The following is a 22,421-nucleotide window of genomic DNA, read 5'->3' as shown; positions in this document are numbered from 1 at the left end:
TGTCAGTAGCGAAATAGTGAATATTTTTAATTTTGTTCCCTTTTTTCAGAATATAATTAATTATGTTGTTTGTTTTTCAGTTAATTTATATAAATAAAACTATACAAGTAAAATACTAATAGCGCCGAGAATTCACGATGACATCATTTCCTTGCTCATTTTCGATAAATTACAGGTCGATGATATCGCCTGATCAACTGCATAATTGAAAATGGGGTTTTCATAAAGCCAATTTTCACAATTACAATTTGTTGTTTGCAAGTTTAACCTTTCATGGTTAAAATTTCCCAGGTTTGTACTAAATAAATGTCAAAGTAATAATTTACTACAAAACCTCAAATTTTCCCACCCTGTATTAAACTTGACATTAAATAAAATTATTAAATATTTATTCTATTTATAGACTTGTAAGTAAGTTCAAAAACATTCATGCAATTATTTCGAATTGATAATGGGTGAAGTTCTTACCTAAATTTTTATACGAAATTTTAAAATTTCAAAAGCTTAAAACTTACAGCTTTCAAAAGGAACATAAATTTCGAAAAGTGAAAAATTCAAGGTTTATTTTTGAAAACCTGAAAATAACAGTTAAATATTTATCCTATTTATAGATTTGTAAGTAAGTTCAAAACCATTCATGCAATTATTTCGAGTTGACAATGGGTGAAGTCTTACCTAAATTTTTATACGAAATTTTAAAATTTCAAAAGCTTAAAACTTACAGCTTTCAAAAGGAACATAAATTTCGAAAAGTGAACAATTAAATGACTAACTCTTTTTCATAATGAAAATTATATTATGTTAAATGTTTATAAATTGAATTTTATACAGAAATTTTGTTTAAAAACTGTTATAAATTTAAAAATTGATTATGACAATGGAGGTATGTGTATATATTTCTAATAAACTTAAATAAATTCTTAGAAATTACTTTTAATTATGTATATACTTGTAAGTAAGTTCAAAAACATTCATGCAATTATTTCGAGTTGATAATGGGTGAAGTCTTACCTAAATTTTTATACGAAATTTTAAAATTTCAAAAGCTTAAAACTTACAGCTTTCAAAAGGAACATACATTTCGACAATTACATAGGTCAACTAATTAAGAAACACAAAAGCTATATGTAGCTTTTGATCTACCTTCATTTTTCAATATTGGTTTTCATAAGTAAATTCGTGTGCCCGTTTCGTAAACTTATATTTCAACATCTCAATAAAATAAATTGATTTAAACATGATGTCCTCATTGTTACATTAGTGGTGAATACACAAAGAGTTTAGAAAACCTATAATAGACTTAGTGAGAAATGCATATTTCAATAACTTTAAGATGGAGATTTTTAAATATTGGCTGTCATAAGTAAATTCGTGTGCCCTTTTCGTAACCTATATGTACATTTCTATAAATAAATTATATATATATATGTTCCCGTTGATCCTATATGGAGCATAGGGCCTCAATAAATTGCTTGAACATGTTCTTATCTTGTGCTAACGCTCTCACTTCGCTCCAACTCTTATGCATTCCGGATATTTCTGCGTCGATTTGTCTTCTCCATGTATGAGCTGCACGTCCCCTTCTTCTGCTGCCTTGTGGATTCCACTCAATTGCATTCCTTGTGATGTCATTCCATGGCCTTCTCAATGTATGTCCAATCCATCGCCATTTACGTCTTTTTATTTCTGAGGCTATGGGCTGTTGATTCGATTGTTCCCAGAGCATAATATTGGGCCAAAATATTCGCAAGATCCTGCGAAGACACTGGTTCACAAACACCTGGATCTTTTGCATGTCTCGAGGGGCAGCGTTTCACGTCTCACAACCATAAAAAAGAGTGTGTTAAAAATGGTTAACTTTGTACGCTGGGAAATGGAAGACGAATTCCAAATAGGTCTTAAACGACCGAAAGTTTGTCGCGCTTTCTGTACACGGTTGTCAATGTCTTCACCCGACCCTACGTTTCTTTAAATTATGCTCCCAAGGTAGCAAAAATGGCTGACTTCTTCTATTTGAGTATTGCTAATTTCAAATAACTCTTGGGATGTCGCATTAACTCGGAGGGTTTTGGTTTTAGCAGTATTTATCTTAGGACCAGCCGCATCTGTTTTTGTTGTTATGCTTCGCAGATTTGAAGCAAGGTCTCAGAAGCTGTGAGCCAAAAGGCAAATGTCATCTGCGTAGTCAAGATCATTAAGACGGCCTTGCAGTCCCCATATAATTAACTTGCCGTTTTGGAGAGCACTTCGTAGAATTGTGTCTAGGACTATATTAAACAGAAGTGGTGATAATACACAGCCTTGCCGAGCACCGATTTCAACCTTTACAGTTCTACTAAGCACTTTACCGTGTCTAATTCGACAGCACAGAATATACAGAAGTGTCAAATTTGACGTTTAAAAAACGCCAAATCAGATGTTAGGGCAGTTCTCATAAAAAGAGATATCAATATATTTTGTACTACAATATCAGTGATGTGTTAAAGCAAAACGCTATATACAACACGAATTTGGTAGACAAAGAAATGTGAACAAAACAAACAAATAAATTTGTAAGACAATTTTTTCGTAGTCTGTGGCACAAAATTTTTTAAAATGGTAAAATTATAAAAATGTGTGTATTGTTTACGTGTAAATTTAAATGAAACAAAATTCTTGGTTGTTTTTTACATTTGCAAACTAAAACTCCATATGTACAATGGCAATTAAAAGTGAAATATTACAAAAATAAATGATTGCATCAAACTAAATCGGAAAGAAATTGAATTATTGCGGCAGAAAATTAAGACTTAAACAAAATGAAAAGGGCAGTTACTAAAAATGAAACAAATATAGAACTATATTACTTTCTGTCTCGTGACGCCTCTGTATACTTTGTGTTCGACAGCTAGCATTATGGTAAAGGCACTTAATAAGTGAGAAAAGTTTGTACGGGACGTGTTTACACCTTAGAGCGCTCCAAATCACACTGTGGTTTAGTTTGTCGAAGGCTTTCTCGAAATCTATAAAGCACATATAGAGTGGTGATCGCCATTCCACAGATTGCTCGACGATAACTCGGAGACTGTTTATATAGTCGATGATGGATTTGTGGGGTCTGAATCCCGCCTGCTCTTGTCTTAATACTAATGCAAAGTAATACCACGCCAGTTATTTGGGTTTGTAAGATCTCCCTTCTTTGTTATGTTTATTAAATTATTTTTTTATTTGGTATTAATTCGTCAGGTAAACTTTCATTTTCCCAGAAGGTGCGGATAAGTGGGTAGATTATTTTAGCGCTCGTATAAGAGTCTGCTTTAAGAATAAAGTCCTCATCTCAAAAATGTTGTCGCAGTGACCGAAAAGTGTTTTGTTACATTTACGGCCATTCTCACAATGTACGATTAAAAGTTAACGTGAACTTTAACCGCAAGTTAGGCTAATTTGAATTTCACAATGTACGATTAATTCTTAATTGACACTATTTAACAACAAAGTTGCTGTTAAATATAACCGAACAAATTTCGCCGGTTAGCATCTTAATTGTAAGAAATATAATAAAAGAACATGGAAAAACATTTATATTTTTGTAATATTTATAATTTTTAAAAGTGTAAAGCGAAGAAAAGTAAATTTTGCACGGGGTGATCCATATACCACCCGGATATTGCACTTACAAACCAAACAACAAATATGCACTTTTCCTTGTTGGTTTTCAGTAATTGTTGTTCAGTTTGTTCTGTAAATTTTACAGTTAGGTACCTTAATATTTTTGAGTTTTATACGTTTTTTTATTATACCACTAAGAAAACACAAATTATTATCTTTTATACCGTCTTTTAGACAATTTTTTATATTTTAATCTTTCATTACACTATTTTTCGTAAACAAATGTATGCATTATTGCCATACTTTCTACTGAATGCTTTGGTTAAGTAATCAAATGATGGTGAAACGTAAATCGGTAACCGTTGGTTAAATGGTCCCCGTTAAACAAACCGACAGTTAGTTAATTTCCCGGTTAATATGAAATAATCGTACATTGTGAAAATGGCCGTTACACTATCAAATAGTTTAGAAAACCTTTAACAGGTATTTCAATTACTTTAAGATGCAGATTTATGGCCGTATTCATAAACAATTTTTAAATTTAAACAACATTTTAAAATCAAATTTTGTATGGAAATTTAGCTTTAAAACATTGTTTAAATTTAAATTTTTTTTATGAATACGGGGGTTAGGCTCTACTACCAAACATTGATTGTAAAGTGTGTTATGAAAATTAAACTAATTCAAATTGAATTTCATAATAATGTCAGTCAGTCATTCTTAACCTTTCAAAAAATTATCTAAGTGCATTTGTTTACACATTATTATTATCTTTTTCCACCTCCATCTTCTCCAGTTCTATACAGCCGTATTCTATATATTTATTTAGCACGTTGGGTGTGAATTTCCATTAAAAATAAAATCGCAAATATATAAATAAACACACAAATAGGTAGCAATAATAAAAACATTTTAAATTGAGTAACAATCTGGTATTTTCTGTATACAATTATCATAATTTTTGCAAAATAAAATTATATACTATGTATAAAAAAACAAACAAAATAAAATAAACTTTTATATTATTGTACTAATACACATTATAATATAATGCAAAAGCAAACATTTTTTATTTTTGTTATTTATTATTAATCTCATAAACCTAAAATACACAAAACCGGCGATCTTTTTTTATCTGCATTTATTAGAAACAACATCATGGATTGAATGTACGAGTCAAGTTGTAGAGTCTTATTGTATAGTATTATTATTTTTTTTTCATTATATTTACTTTTCCATTGAGCATTTGCCTTTGAATGTTTGTATGTAGTTCTGATAATCTTTTCAGACACGTGGCTTAATGATGTTGATTTTTTCTTAAAGTTTAATGGAAATAAAAATTGAATTTCATTAGAGTTTGGTTTAAAATAGTTGAGACAATCGTTTTTGTCAAAGAACCACAAATTAGTAGACCTACTGGGGTAATTTTATGACTTTTATGACAGACAAAGCAATGGCAGGATAAATTCATTCATGATAGCAGTTGAGAAAACCAAACGGCTTTTAATTGTGCTGGGTTGATTTTTTGTATCTGGGTAGTTGTTTCTCACTATACGAGATCGCAGGGATTCATATGTTGCATCTGTAGCCATTATTATCTTTGGAGACAGTCATTTGATGAAACATTGCCTGATCACTTGCAATAGACAATCGGTCGAAGTCTGAAGCGTCGGAAGTCCATCCGAATGCGAAGAGGAAGGGAATCCTGCATCAGCTTGATGGTTGGGGGTGACTACGCAGATAGCATGCCAACTGGAGCTCTATCTAGTCAACAACACATTCAACCCTATCACGAATCAACATTTCACATGAAATATTTTCCCTTTTCCTTTTTTCGTTCATCAACTTTGTACGTGAAAAAAATTCCCCTTGTTGTGAAATTTTTAGATGGAATTTTGTAAACAATAAACAGCTGTTACGAACAAAATCAACTATTGTGAATGTAAAGTTCATCATGATATTCCCGATAGCAATTTTCCCTTCGAGGGAAATGGATATTTCATGGGAACAAAACTTCACATGTTATTGCCGATAGGGGTGATTGTTTTCTAACTAACATTAACCTGGCCTCCTCTTGAAGATGAGGCCAGTACGTCATCTTTATAAATCCGGTTGCAATTCGGAGTGCATTATACTAAGACGTTTGTAGGAATGAAGCTGAGGAATCAATTCCTCAATTTAAATTAAAAGAGATCCGCCAATTGAATTGTATTTCACTACAATCGTATCTTTATCCATCTAAGACGTGCCAGCAAGAGCTTTAAGGACTTTGTTCTTATATCTGACAATTTGGTTGATGTAATTTACGTGCAATGAAAAGTGAAGAAAGCTGTCGAACATTACCTCTAAAATTTTTGGATTTTGGAACGTATGGATAATTTTTGGTAGACATAGGCTGAAGAATATATCTGAAACTACTCCTCTTTGTGGCACTCCCATTTTTATCTTACGATATTTCGGCATTTGGCCTTTGAACTCAATGTCTGCCACATATATAATTGATGATTCGGAGTGCGGTTGGGTTTCTGAGCCGTCTGCAATCCTCGCTATTGAGTGTCGCAGGGAAATGAGGTCCATACTGAGGAGGAATACTTGAAAGAGAGAGACCAATTGCATTATACGTCGCTACAATCGTCTCCTTGATCATGGCCGGAAGTGTCAGTGAAAACTTTTAGGTGAAATCTAAAAAGCCTGCCAAATACTTACCCTAGGATCTTTAGGTTCAGGCCTTGGACTGAAATGCAGAGTTCCATCCTTACTTCATTACTCCATGAAGTAAAAACCCACACTGTAGACATTGAAGTTTGCCACAGAGATAATCTAACAATCCAGCGTTAGACATCGTAGCTTAGAGTGGAGTTCGTGGTGTCATTAAACAGTATGGAGTGGACAACCATATCAAATGTTTTGGATAAATCCAAGATTGAGTGGCCCATTTAAATTGTGCTTGTGTGGGGAGAGCAAGATATGACAAAGTGAGTTTTGAGGTCTTTATTCCTTGATTTCATTTTCTGGTAGATGTATGAGACGAGCGAGCAAAAGTGAAATAAGCTGCCAATGACTAACCCTAGGATCTTATGGTAGAGTACCGTGGGGATACAGGTGCATTCGATTGATAGGTAGATCCATGCTTACTTCATTAGTCCGTGATGTGAAAGCGAAACTGCAGAACTTTTAGTTGGCCAAAGAGATAATTGGATACCAGCATTTGACTCGTTGGTTAGTCCCCTTTTACAATGCAGAAATTGAAAGGCAGACATTTTTCTCATTCTCTTTTGAACTAACCTAAACCTGTGTAATACACACAATACCTCTTCAACTCCTCGCCCACAAACTTCGTCTGTCTGCCTTTCTTAGAGTGAAGTTCGTGATGTCATTAATCAGAATGGATTGGTCAAACGTATCAAATGCTTTGGAGAAATTCATGATTGAGGTATTAGCGATCTGGGTTATGTTACGAGATACCTTGAAGCGGTGTTCCTGTAGGGCGATCCAGAAATGATCCTTCAGGGATGACAACAGTAGTGATTCCAAAACCTTTGCGGGTTTTGGAAATTCCAAATATGTTTAGCTGCCAGGAGCTGAGTAAATTTTACATATATGTATGTAGATGACATCAGCACTTTCGGGGTTTGGAATTTGAGATGATATTTCCAACTCAAAATCTAATTTGATGTTCTTTGATATTTTGTCCCCATTCTGCTATTCGGAATGTTCGACAAATTGTGTTTATTAATGTGCGAACCTCGTAGGCTTTTAATAGTAGACCATAGCTTTTGCGAGACGGATCTGCAATGGTTAAGGTTCAACTGGGTGTTCCGCTTGAGATTAGGAATTCTGCCTTGAGAATGCCAGAAACGGCGAAAAGATTTTTTCATCCTTTCTGGCACGTGAGAAATTCGGTAATTTAGATTGTAAAGCTATGTCAGTCGCTTGGCTTCTTTACTGTGGCCAAGTTGGGAAAGTGGTCTGACTTTAACGCAGTTAGGGTTTATTGATCGAAATGCTCATAACTTTCAGGAATGTGTTGGATGTGGGAGAGATGGTCAGAACTATCAGCCTATCCTCCATCATGATCTCACATCTACCTCCAATTGTGGCTGAAATAGCCAGAAGATGGGAATTTCAAAATCATAGTAATCTAAACAAGTTTTTCTCCTCAGATCATTACAATTCAACTGCATAATTTTACTTATTACAACCTGGTTTAACATTTCTTTAATTTGAAAAAATTTTCGGGAATATTCTATTTGTTGTACACAAAATCCACCAAGAACACAAACCATTTCCGTTTAATACTAAATATTTTTTGATTTTTATATGTATCTTATTAAAATATTTCCATACCAAAAAAAAAAAAAAAATAGGTAGGTAGGTATTTAAAAGGAATTTGATCTTTAATGATCCCCATAAATTATAAAAATACCACACCAAAACATTTTTGTTAAATGACGAAATGTGAATCATAATAAATTAAACAATTTGCAGGCGACAACTTAGAAAGAAACACAACCTAAAAATAAAATCACAAATTTTAAAAATAAATCAACTACACACAACCTAAACACACGACTATCGCTGACAAACGACAAAACAAAAGCTATCGACCAAACATCAACGAAAAAAAAAATAAAGAATTATAAATCAATAAAATAATAAATTACAATAAACAATAAAAATTCATCACATTTTGCACTATAAATAAATAAATACTTGTGATTGTGCCTAAAAAGTACACGAACGTACTATATATACGTACGTACGTATGTATGTATGCATGTACATAAATCTATACATATTCTATTTTTGATTGGGCCACCACCAGAGATGCAAGCCGTAACGGCGCGACTGGCGGCTAGCCGGCTAGCTGATTTTTTCCAACAAGCCACGCCGCCGCCGATTTACTCGGCTGAGCGGCGGCTTAATTTCGAGCCGATTTTTAAAAAAAACTTAAATATACATAGTTTTATGAATGTAACTTTTTTACAATAATCGTCCCAAAATACAACACTGTTTGCCGGTTACATTATTATATAAATCCGAATACTGATTATTAAAAGCAATCGGTTATATAGAATCGGTTATAGATTTTTTATTAAAAGTTTAAAATTCAAATTCAACGTTGTGAAAAGTGAAAATTTAAATAAAAGTGAAAATTTAAATAAAATTAATAATGAGTCGAAAAATAAATAGTTATTTTAAATTAAAAAACGACAAGAGACAAAATACGGAACTAGCCAGTTCCGAAACAATTAATGAGGCTGAAATACTCGGTGCCCAATCTTTCCGAACTGAGGATGAAGTCTTGGAGGGCAGCTCTGATGATGATATCCCCCTTATTCAAAATTATGCCGATCATCAAGTCGGTGAATGCCAACAAATTCTACGGCGCAACAAAGCTGCGAAGGAAGTGGCCAAAATTGTTCTCAGCGAGAGAAGAGGAACAGGGTCAATAGTCTGGGACTATTTTGGCACTTTGACCCTCCGCGGGAAGTCAATTTTTGAAAAATACCGTTTCTGCAAATTATGTTTCGAAATGGAGCATACAACTTTAAAAGGGTAAGTTCATTTTTATAGTCATTTTTACGTTTTTGATAAAAATGAATGCTATATATAGTTTCGCCGTATCCACCTCAACTTCCAACCACATTACGCACCTAAGAAGCGTACACGAAATTGAATTAAAAACAAAGAATTCAGAAATTAGTTTAAAAAAAACCACTGAAGCTCTTTCAGGATCATCTTCAAGTAAGAATAAAAAAAAAGAGGATGAAAAATTTGCCAATGCTAGAAGAATCGCAGAAATGTGTTGTTCGGATCTGCAGGCATTCAACATAGTTGAAAGGAAAGGGTTTCAAAAATATATATCTCATTTAAAGCCAGAACTGGAATTTCCCAGAAGCCGAACTATAGCCACTACAGCGTTGCAGGATGTATATGAAGTCTACTTAGGCATAGTTAAAACTATTTTGAATGATGCTCCAAAACAAATTTCGATAGTGTTAGATTTGTGGACAGACAATTACAAAAAAAAATGCATACATAAACATAAAGGTTCATTATTGCAAAAATTTTGAAATGGTTTCAGCTTCACTAACAACAGAATGTTTTTCCCACCCCCATACCGGCTCACGTATTGCCGATACAGTAACATCAACATTAAGTAAATTTAAAATAAATGATAGGGTCATTCATGCAGTAAGCGATGGAGGATCCAATATAATATCGGGTTTAAAAATATCTAACATATTGCGATACGAGTGCATGGCGCACTCTCTACATCGCTTCTTGGTCCACGACATTCTTGAGCACTACGAATTTGAAGCAATTAAACAAACAGTGAAAAAACTTAAAGAAGTGTATAAAAAATTATCATATGCCACAGAGGAGTTGGCTTCAATTCAAAAAGACTATAAGGACGATAGTTTAATTGATATGCTTCTACAAAGCAATGAAATTGCGGAGTCATTGCAATTAGAGGAGGAGTTTGGATTGTCAATTGAAAAGCTACAAGAGGAAGGATCCACCACCTTAAAAAATTCCAACGATACCCGTTGGAATACTCTTCTTTACATGTTCCGAAGTTTCTCTAAAAATTATAAATATTGCCTTAATTAAAGCGGGTAAGGAAGCTTTTATATTTAATGAAATGGAGAAGAAGCTTATTAAGGGGTTTATGGAATTCTTGGCAATTTTTGAAAAAGCCACCACATATTTACAAGGCCGAAGTTATCCAACAATTTGCAGTGCAATATTTTTTTACGAAAATATTTTAAGCCAGCTCGAAAATAATGAAAGCGTGGCTGAATTTGGAATAATGATTTCGTTATACAACTTTACGAAAGAAAACTTTAACAAACGTTTTAAAATAAAAAAAATTCATGTTGTCGCCGCGTTGCTGGATCCGTGCCAACGTAACTGGCCAATTTTGGACAATTGGTTAAAAAAAATTCCAAAGAACAGCCAAATGGATTTAAACCAAGTTTTAGATGTTGAGTACACCGAAGGCCTCTATATCACAAAAGAAGATTTAATTTATAAAGAATTATTAAAAATATTAAATGACAATCCCCCAGCTCCCGTTGAGCATATTGTTGAACAACCCGGACCTTCAAAAAAAAACCGGTGAGTAAAAAAACATATAAATTCATATGTAAGTTTCTATAATCTTCATGTATTCAAACACTTTCAATTACAGAAGATATCCCAACTTCGAAAGGAAATGTTAGATTTTGTGGCATCAACCAGCACGCAAACAACAAGCCATTCCAACATCTCACGGGAAATAAAAACATACTTTGATGCACCACAGGAAGATTTGGAATGTTTAGAATGGTGGAAAAAAAAATGAAGAGGTTAGTATTATTTTAAAACCTTTAACAGTTCAATTTTTGATAAGATATCTTTTGTTTTAAGTATTATCCCAACTTATCCAAATTGGCTAATTTTTGTTTTGGGATTCCTGCCACTTCCGCATCATCAGAGGAAGCATTTTCTGTAGCTGGGGCATGTATAACCGCCAAGAGAAGCCGACTAAATCCCTTTACCGTAAAGAGACAACTATTTGTGCACGATAACAACCATTTGGTAGAGCCAATACTAAATATTAAGTAATTTTCCTATTAAAATCCAGACTGTGCCAATCAAAAGTACTACGATCTCTTTAATTTTATGTTTATTTTTATTTATTAATTGTTAAATGAATAAAACATTGTTTTTTACGTTTTGTTTAAGCTTATTTATTTTTCTTCTCCGAGAATGACGTTTGTATTTACGTTGTTTATGCTTTAATTCGGCGCAGCTGATTTTTTTTTTAAGCCGATAAAAACATCGGCGCAAACCAGCTGAGCCGCCGCCGCTGAAAATTTTTGGATTTCAGCCGCCGCCGAAAATTTTCAATCGGCTTGCTTCTCTGGCCACCACCATATTTAAACTTTTTATAAACGATCGAAAAACAAAACAAAGCAAAAATATTCGTAAACATGTGAATAATAATAACAATAATAGTAAGAGAGAAAAGAGCAACAAAACTACCAACAAACATACATACATACAGTATTGGCCATAACTAAAGCAACCCCTCAGTGCATTTTTTCATATGGTATTTTTTTGTATAAAAACAAATTTTTAAATATCTATTATGTATTATTTTCAATTGTTAATATGTTTATTATTGATAAACAAATACTTCGAAAGTTAACCTTTCCATAAGAGGTAACTTAAAATCAAAAAATACTTTAAGGTAGAAAATGAAACGGACAAAACTAAAGCACCCCTTCAAGGACGTACTATAAAAAAAAAAATTTAGTTAATTTTTTGTTGCAAATCCTTTGTTTTGGATGGCACAAGAACATCTCTTAGCATAGAAGATATTATGTTTTTATGGCGTTTTTCGATATTCCTTCCCAGGCTATTTTAACGGCATGAAATAAATCGTGAAAATTGCCGATCCTTATTTCCGCAATTTTCACGATTTATTTTCATATTAACAATGTGCCACAAGTTTTCAATAGGATTAAGATCGCGAGATTGACTAGGCCAATGAAGAACTTGAATCTTATTGCTCTGAAGCCAAGTCTTACAAACTTTGGAGGTGTGCTTAGGATCGTTATCCTGTTGGAAGCTCCCTATAAGTGGCATCTCTTCACTGGCATAAGGCAACATTACATCTTTCAATACATCACGGTACATGAAGCGATCCATAATCCCATAAATTTTATGATTTGGCCCAAATCCTTGACCAGAAAAGTATCACCAGACCATTACATTGTCTCCTCCATGCTTAATTGTTCATTTGCAATACTTAGGATTTAATCTTTCTCCTTTTGGTCTGCGTACACGCCTTATTCCAGCGGAACTTTTTAAGTTGTATTTGGATTCGTCAGGAAACAGTACTGTCTACCATTTTAGGACACTCCAGTCGATGTTGGCTTTGGTAAACTTCAGTGTAGCTTTCTAGTTCTTAGCTGATGGAATTGGTTTTTTTGCTGGTCGTCAGCTGAATAAACGGGCTTCTACTACTCTTCTACCGATTGTTCTATCGCTAACGCATAATCTTAAACTTGTTCTCACTTGACTAGCGGATGCTCTACAATCTTTTTGTATTGCTCTTTTGATCAAGGAATCATCATATCGTGTGGTTTTATGCGAACGACCTGCAGAATGCACCGGTGATATGAGGCCAGTCTTAAAAAATTTTGAAACGAGACGGAAAATAATTGATCTGTTAATTGAATATTTTTTACTCAATTCATGTAGTGATAAGCCCGTCTTCCAGTCTTCAATAACTTTAATTTTAAATTCACTGGAGTACTTGTTCCTTACCATTGTTTTTTTTAACAATAAACTGTATAAAACTTAAATTTTACACACTACGACTTCCATTATTTTTATCTTTTGGAATTTTTAAATGCATTCATTGTGATTCCCGATAACTCACATTGCAAATATGCAGTACCGAGTCAAATTTTTAAACATCTTATAAGAGGGTGCTTTTGTTTTGTCCGTTGCGTTTTGAGTTTTTATATGATTTATCATTTTAAATTAATTTTTGATAAAATTATCTTTTACTAAATGAATATTAAATGAACATTAACAATATTAGTTAATAAAATATATACAAAATACATCCCAAAAAAGCCGTTTTTATCAAAAAAATTATGATTTGAAAAAATTCATTGAGGGGGTGCTTTAGTTATGGCCAATACTGTACATTCATAACAACAATAACAATAAAATCATTGTCGACATCGTCTGACAATTTGTGATTCAAGTCACAAGGGAAGACGACACTTGTTTATTTGTTTTTCATTATTTATGCTTTAATTTGTTTGTTTATTAGCTGCTGCCGCTGCTATTAATTACGTTGTTGTTGTTATTATTTCTGGTCTTTTCGTATGTAGTAATATTTGCAATTTGTGTTGCCAGAAAAATATAAGTTTTTAGGTAAACAAAATTTATTTTTTTTTCCAAAGTTTTTTTTTCATTTCTTGATAACATTTTTTTTTGGGAATTGTGTTTTTTAAATTTAAAATTTTTTTTTTGTTAATATTTAGCGAAAAAAAATCTGGTTAAAAAATATTTTTTTTCCGATTTTGACCCATTGAAGGTCCAACTTAATATGGTCTTATATAGGTCTTTGTAATATATATCATTAGATATCCATATTGTCTATATTATTGACTTAGTAATCCAGATATAGGTCAAAAATCGAGGTTGTCCTGATTTTTTCCTTATATCTCAGACATTTGTGGACCGATTTTCTCGATAGCAACCGAGTCGAAAGAATTCCGGAGATATTAATGTATGAATCGTGTATATAGGTTATTTCGGGGGCTTCGGAAAGTTGATTTCAACAGACAGACAGACGGACATGGCTTAATCGACTCCGCTATCTATAATGATCCAGAATATATATACACACAGTTACTAAAGTATACGTACGATCGACTTTTTGGGTTTTTTTAATCTATGTATATATTTAAAAATACAAGGCCTGACTCATTCATTCACTCACTCATTCATTGACTCATCAGTCATGCATTAAACACATTCAAGACAGCAGGCTACCAACTTCAATCTGTCAAAAATAAAATGCACACGTTTATATGGAGACGATTATTTTAACGACAGCACAGCTACACGGCCACACGACTACTCATGCCGATGTAGCCGAATTAGACTAATTTCTATTTTTGTCAACTACAAAACAGAAATAGTGTTGCTAATATAATAAAAAAAATGTAAATCAAATTAGTGCTTAAAAAAATATATTTTTTTTTACTTAATTAAGAGAAGTTTCTGATAACCATATTGAAATAAATTAATAACAGGTACATAATTAATTATAACCATATATATATTTTTACTCAAAATAATTGTTTCAGTCTTAATTACTTTGGAATTTTGTACGGTTATTTTTTATTAAAGTGGCACCACTGAATTATTAATCAGCTGTTTACTTTGTAGCTGTCGTCTTTAAAATAATTCAGTAGCTGCCACACGACTACAACTGTAACCAGCAGAATTTGTGTTCGTGTAGCCTGTTGTCTTGAATGTGTTTAATGCATCATGTGTGTATTTTATAGGGTCGGAAATGAAAAATGTAGAAATTACAAACGGAATGTCAAACTTATATATACCCTTCTCACGAAGGTGAAGGGTAAAAAAATGGTCCATTTCGATAACCCCATGCGTAAGAGATCGTATGTGAAGACTGACCTACAAACCGAATCGACACCAAAACTAAATATCTGAAATCTAACCAGACCATCACAATGATCCTGTACCGAACACAACTGATTTGAAGCGATCATTGGCCGCAAAACGCCCAGTATCTGAGGCCAGACATGAAACCGTAATATTCCATCATGACAACGCACAGTGGCGCCTGTAGAACAAGTGAGGTTGCAAAAATCAAAATTTCATGTGCCCTTCAAATATAGCCCTTCAAAGTTGACTGAATTTAGCCATTCTTTTTGATTCTATTGATAGGTCTATTTATTAAGAAAATAATAGAAAAAAATTGATATTTACCAACTATCCATTTTTTCAATATTTCTCAATTTTGGTTAAACTAAAAAAAAAATTCTATATTTGTCATATTTTCAAAATAAGTTCTTTGATTATTCCTTTACCTAATGCAAAAATATCCAGCTGCTCGTCCTTGACCCATTTTTTGCTAGAGCTAAAATTTTTAAAAAAGGCAGTTCCAAAAATGTGTTGCATGTATTTTTAGGAAATTTATAACATATAACCGTGAAAACTTATTAGGTATACCTTTTTTACGAATTATCAGGCCTGTCACAGAATCACATTCCGATGGAAAGTGGAATTAATTCCGTATTTAGCTTCTTCAGAAAAAGTAAAGAGAAAATTTCTTTCGGGATGAAATTGTTATTTGTTTTTCTAAAATTTTTAATCAATTCCTTTACTTTATTAAATATTTTTGGAATTAATTAATTACACGAAATCTGAAGAACCTAAAACGAAATCGATCGGAATAAAAACTACGGAATTGAAACCATTCCGATCAAAATGTGTGACAGGGCTGTATATTAATGAAAAATAAAAAAAAAATTCTTACGATTTTATTTGGATTTTGAACTATTTATTGAATATGTATTTGTAAAAGTTTCCATTGTATTGTCAACCACTGTATTTCTTATTTTTTTTTCCTTTCTTATTCATAGTTTAAATTTTATGTATCAAAAACTTATTCTAATTTCAAAACTGATTAACTTAATAGGGAGTGTTAATTTGTTATTAGATTTAGGTATTTTTTAGCACTTACAGTTCCAACAGTTTTTTTTTTAATTTAACTACTTCTGCTACTAATACCTCTTTAAATGCGAAACAAAAATAACAACTACAATCTATTAAATCAACAACAACAATGTCGTCAACAATATAGCATTAAATATTGTGTAAACAAATGAAATTGAAGTAAAAATAACAATAATAACAACAACAACAATGCTAAACTAACTGACTGACAGAAGAATGTTTAACTGGAAAACAAAAATAAAATAAAAACAAAACTAAACTAAAAACGTAAACAGTGATAATCAAAAGAATGCCGTGTGACGGCGCTTAAAGCAAAATAGCAGTAACAGAAACAAAAACAACACAACACATAGAATTTAATAACTTAGAGCTTTGCCGCTTTCTTTCAAAATATAAAAATAGAAACAACAAAGCATAACACAACAACACTATTATAAAAATTATTTTACGTCCGCCGTCGTCGTTGTTACGTCCCACACATTTTATCAATTTTAAATTGTTTATTTTATTTTTTCTTAATTTGTTGTTATTTTTCTGTATGTTGTTGGTTTGCTTGTGTGTGTGTGTATTCGTGTGCATGAGCAAAATAACACCTAAGTGTAATGGGTTACCACGTGCAAAATTTCAAAACATTTTGAAATTCTTCAAAAAGTCAGTGGTTGACAATTCAATGGAAACTTTTCCAAATATTTAACTAATACAGAGTTCGAATTCCAATAAAAATACTTATGAATTTTGTTTTTTGCTTAATTAACAAAAGAAAATAAGTACAAAATTAAATTCTGAAAATTGAAAACAAACCAAAGCGAATTTTATTTCTAGGGCAAACAGCAAGGCGAATTTAGTATAAGGTGAAGTCTGTTTTACAACATTTACAAAAACAATAGCGGAGTTCAGTATTAAGTCCGAATGGTATTGCATCATTGCAAATGCAAAATTGTAAATGTTTTTGTGTGTATTTTGTTATTGGATTACGGTAAAATTTTGCATTTGCAATGATGCTAGACCATTCGCACTTAACAGTGAATACCGCTAATATGTAATTTGAGTAAGAGAAAAAATCGTGTTAAAAACTATTTTTCCCGAGTTTGACCAATTGTAGTTGCGACTTACTTCGGCCATATATAAGCCGTTGCAAAGGTCTTCGAAATATAAATTATTGGATATCCATATTGTCTATATTAATGACTTGGTAATCCAAGTCGGCTTATTTTCTGATAAATTTTCAGAATGAGTTATGAAAATTCTGATATCATATACCTATTTAAATTGGCAAATAATGTTGACTGGGATAGCGAGCTGGCATAAAAACATAATAATGATGACGATGGATGGATGGTATGATGATGTGAAGAAACTCAAAAAAACAAATGAAAGCAAAAGTAAATTTAATAAAAATTATAAGACAAAACAAAAGAGCCTAGAAAAATTGTTATGAAATTAGGAAAAGGACTAAATGTACGTACAACGTACAATACATAAGAATGTTTGTAAGTATGAACATTATATATAAAATGCAAGTATATACGAGTATGTTTATAAGTATGTGTTCATCACATCCATATGTAAGTGTGACATTGGGATTGTGTGCAGTATATGCCAACCCAACAACAGCCTTGAGAAAGGACACAAATCAAAAGGATGTACGACGAATATGTAAGAAAAAAAATACGACAAAAAATAATAATAATTACAAAATACTACGACGTACGTTTAAGGAAACACTTGAAAATAGAAGAGGAGCAGAGATAAGGCCACATTTTAAAGACAACAATGCCACATGTTTAGAAGTGTTGGGAAATATTTAACAAGATGGAAAAATTATTAAATAATGAAAATCATTTTTAAACCAAAGAGTTATGTATTAAATAGGAAACAACAATGTCAATACATTTTTAAATTACAATAATATGATTGACTTTTCAATAATAATACATCACCAAATTCGGAATATCAACAAGAATTTTTATATTACGGAAGTAAATCGAAACAAAATTATTCGAATATTAGAGGAAAAAAATATTCGTTCTATAATCTTCCAATATTGTTAAAGCTACATCAGTCGAATTGGCTGTCATTTATTATGTTAGTTTTGCCAAATCATCATGGACGGATATAGAGTTCAACAATATGTGGAAATGGGTGTTCTATTCTGGAAATGCTTCGCGAGCTTCTATCATTTTACGGATTTGGGAAGATAACAATCCTCATGTGAATTTTGGACTGGCTACGTTATCGGTCAATATTTCTTTGAGAACGGCGTTGGTCAGGTCAACACAATCTACTGATTACCAACTTTGTTTAGTCTGAATTGGATGATATGAACACCAACGACATGTGGTTTCAACAGTAAGGCGCTAAGTACAACACAGCTCATGCCAAATTGTACATTCTGCACGAGCGATTTGAGGGCATGATAATCACACGTCGAGGAGTTGTGTACTGTCTACGGGTATCATGCGATTTGACCCCTTTAGACTATTTAAGTCGCAAGTCTATGGAAATTTGATACAAACCACAGCAGTCCCCAAAGCCAATATAATCCATGACATCGGTCAAATTCTGCCAGATTTATACGCCATCATGGAAAATTGTACATTTTTACAAGTTATATTCCATACATAATGTCATCGATGATAACGTCAGCCACCATACAGGAATATCCGACAGACAGTTATTGTGTAAAGACTGGTGGGCGCTATAGTCAAGACCATGAATTAACGACTTGCAGGTCAGGAAATCATAGAGGCCCTTACCAATGAGAGAATTGTCTTTCCACAGTCTGCAACCATTGCCCAGTTATGAACTCTCTACAAGCAGACAAAAGAAGCTGGCGGAATACTGGGGACATGAAAACAAGAAATTCGGGCAAGTACTGCGGACGAGGGAAATGTATTGTCAAACTGTGGACATGCTGTGTTGGAGTCTGCGCAAAACAAACTGCTGCCATTAGCTGCAAGAGTGAAACGGAATTCAAAGCTGTCTCTTCGGTCAATTTTGAGGATCTCATACCAAAGGATTAAGCTGTCCCAGCTCGTGTTGCAACACTGACTAGTTGGAGGCCGAAGAAGAAATCCGAACTATAGAATCAGTTGGAAACAAATTGTTGACAAGTCAGCGACTTCATATTGATTTAAGTGAAATCGACGCTGTCATTCCACCGTATAGTGTCGAGAACCACTATGAAAGGGTCAAGTGGTATAATCAATTTTAAGATTATGCTGAAATATGTGGTTATGGTAAAAAGGAGCAATGCCTTGGACTGTAACGTGGGGATATCGGGTGAATGGGTAGGGAATCCGGCCGAATAATGATAACATAATGTCGATTCAGAACTATCCGGCCCCCACGAACTCAAGGATAGTCAGCGGTACTTAGGATTATTTTCGTATTTCCGACGTTTTGATCAGAATTTGTTTAGAATAGCGAGGCCCCTTATGGATCTTAATAAGTAATGCCATGTTGGGGTAATCAACCAAATTAAGAAGCATTACTGGAATGTGAAAGAAGCTTAATCAATTTATTCGGTCACTCATCGTGTTACTGAGAGACAATTATATAACATTGAAAGGAAACATATTCCTTTTGAAACACAGCATGTTGATCACTTCGATCCTTTATCTGCTGTGGGCTCTAAAAGGAGGCGTACCATGGGCGGAGTCACAGAGCTCCTAAGAGATTTGTGGTGGGGGATTTGGTAGTTATGAGAAATCTACAGAACACGAGAATTAATCACAATTGACACCAAATCATTTGAAAGTGTACTTATTGGGAATAAATGTGCATGTTTAGTAAATTAATAACAATCTGGCAACCATATCTACCCAAATAATTATTTGTAAGTTTTCATTTCAAATACACCCTAAAATAGGGTGAAAAGAAAAAGCGCAATAAAAAGCTGTATTTTTTATAATATGAAATGTATTTGTTGTAAAAAAAAAAACAGCAAAATAAAGGAAAAAAACAACAAAACATAAAGAAGAAAAACAATTAAAGACGTAAAACTTGAACGCATTGTAAAATGTTTTGTCGTTCTTTCTATACATATGTATTTTGATTGTGTGCTTCTGGTACTATTTTTTATTGCGCCGTTAAAGAATCTAGTCTAAGCTTAAAATATATACTAATACATATTTTTGTTATTGTTGTACATACACGCATGTTCATATCCATACATATTTATTCTTATTGGGTAAATTACCTTGCACTTGCTTTAGCTGCTGTTGTTATTGTTATTTATGTTGTTATTATTGTTGGCTTTTGTTTTGTTTCTTCTTTTAATTTTTTTCTCATCTTTTTTAGAGCATATGTATAGTAGGGTGTTCCTTATAAGCCAAAAATTATTTTTTTGGGAAATTTGGAATTCATAAATATGAAATTTTGTTTTGAAAATACAATAAATGAAAACAAAATAATTAAGATGAAAGTGAAGAATTTGTTTTATTAAAAATATATGATATTCTCATAATTAGCTGGGATAACTTATTTTAAAGATATTTTTCCAACAGTCTGGATATAAATTTCTATGTTCCTCAACACAACGCAATTAAACTTGCTTTTGCTCTTTATCTGCAGTAATGAGACCGTGAAATTTTCGATGAAATACCTATATCGTTTGTTAAATATGATATTGTTTTCCTGTTTAACTTCGTTATCAAATAGTGATAAAATTACTGCCTCTTCACTTAAATACCTACCACAAATGCTTGATAAACCTACTTATAGCAGCTTCTGCTATTGTTTCGTCTACTTCATTATAGCCGTTTTCAACCCTTTCACAATTCTGATTAGGTGCTTTTACAGAATCTGTAAATTCGAACCATCCATGGCTTTATGAAAATTATCGCAAAAAATAAGGTCCTGCACAGCATTTTTATCATTTGCATGTTGACCTGAGACTGAGCAGAGACCTGCGCCAAACGCCTGTAAGAAGGCTGAGACGAGCCGCCGATAAATATTAAAAACCGCCGCCACCGAAATTTTTCCAGCTTAAATCGGCTTAAAAATAGCCGCTTAGATTAAAAGTTCCTTAGAAATTTCACAAAATTTTCGGAATTTCACTTTATAAATTTTTAATTTTGTATAATATGAGTAATTATTCTTTATTCGCCACCGTGAAATTTTGTCGGCGCGGGTCTCTGGACTGAAGCAAATATAATTTTAAGGAGTAAATCGCTCTGGCCATCCATAGTTCTTAATGTATAGCACCAGGTTGTTTGATTTTAATATTCTTCTCAGGTTTGCCATTCAAAAACAATAAACATAGTTCGATTAATTCTCGATAATCGTACCTATCTGACAAAAGTTTTTCCCCCTGCCGATTTGAGAGATAAAATCGTTGCTTCAGAAATGTGCTTTTTAACAAAGCCGATTCATGGTCCAATCTTATTTGAATGCATGTCTTTCCAATTGTCTCAGATCTTTTTAAATAGTATTTCTTGAGAAACAATAAATTGCTTAATCTTGTCATCATATACAGTTTTAGAACGAATTCATAAACACGATGACGACAAGCGAAAAGCACCAAATATATTTTTAAACTTTGTTCCAAGAGCACAAGCTCCATTAAAGCTGCCAGTGTTCGTTGATGTTGTATCACAACAGATTAATTAATAAGATTGCAATCATAGAGGAAAGTTCTTATAGCTCTTTATTAAATTTTTCCAGATACAGTTTTGGAACCGCAACAAGTTGTTCCTTGTCGCTATATGAAGTTTTAATTGCCAGCCTTCTCACATCTAAGCCAAGTAATTGTTTACTATCTCTATGAACGTTTACAACGTTTGGAACGTTGTTCTTGAACTCAGATTTTATAGTTTCTAACCTGGATTTTCTCATATGTGTATTAATTCGCTGAATTGAAGATTTATATATTGAAAATTCATTGCAGCTCAGATCCAGTTGCAATGAAACTTCTGTGTGTTCCACATCACATGTAAAAGTCGTTACAACTGCTGATAATTATTTTTGCATCAACTTTCTTCTCTCTTCATCCAATAACCATTTTTCATTATCGCCAAATTATCGTTTACATCAGGCAACTGGTCTACCCGGCTCTCGGGTATGCGCCAAAAAAAATTGATATCGAAAAATAAGGGACACCCTAATGTAAGTTGGACCTACAATGGGTCAAAATCAAAAAAAAAATATTTTTAACCTGATTCACCAAAAAAAATTATTTCACTAAAAAATCAAAAAAAAAATTTTAACATTTTTTTTTTTAAAAATTAAAAAAACAATTTTATATAGCAGTAGTAGTTATTATGTGTTTGAATTGTTGTTGTCGTTTGTTGTTATTATTTTTTGTTTTTATTGTACACACATATGTATATGCAGCTAGTAGTGTATCATGTATTCATTTTTCTCTTCACTGTTCTTTACAATGGATGTTTTGTTTTGTGTAGGTACACCTTGTCTTAACCAACCTCAAAAAGAAAATAATAAAACACTCTACTCACTGTTGATTCTTATGATGTTATTTAAACATGAAAGAAAATTAAGGAAAAACGAAAACAACCAGACACAAATTAAGCACAACTTTTCATTAA

General features: G+C 32.7%; 1 protein-coding gene and 1 long non-coding RNA gene across 2 annotated transcripts in view; one reads left to right on the top strand and one right to left on the bottom strand.

Moving 5' to 3' along the window:
- The window catches only part of Lnk (SH2B adapter-like protein Lnk), a 36,705-nt gene that overhangs the window by 13,788 nt on the left and 496 nt on the right, over positions 1-22,421 (bottom strand). The window lies entirely within an intron of this gene.
- On the top strand, positions 8,831-11,321 carry LOC135948807 (uncharacterized). The gene is made up of 4 exons (XR_010575843.1): positions 8,831-9,147; positions 9,206-10,713; positions 10,787-10,943; positions 11,005-11,321. It is a non-coding gene; the product is annotated as an uncharacterized LOC135948807 (long non-coding RNA).

Source organism: Calliphora vicina, chromosome 1 (genome assembly GCF_958450345.1).
Source record: "Calliphora vicina chromosome 1, idCalVici1.1, whole genome shotgun sequence".
Taxonomy (NCBI): domain Eukaryota; kingdom Metazoa; phylum Arthropoda; class Insecta; order Diptera; family Calliphoridae; genus Calliphora; species Calliphora vicina.
Note: the sequence above shows the minus strand (reverse complement) of the source record. Positions and strands in the feature narration are given on the sequence as shown.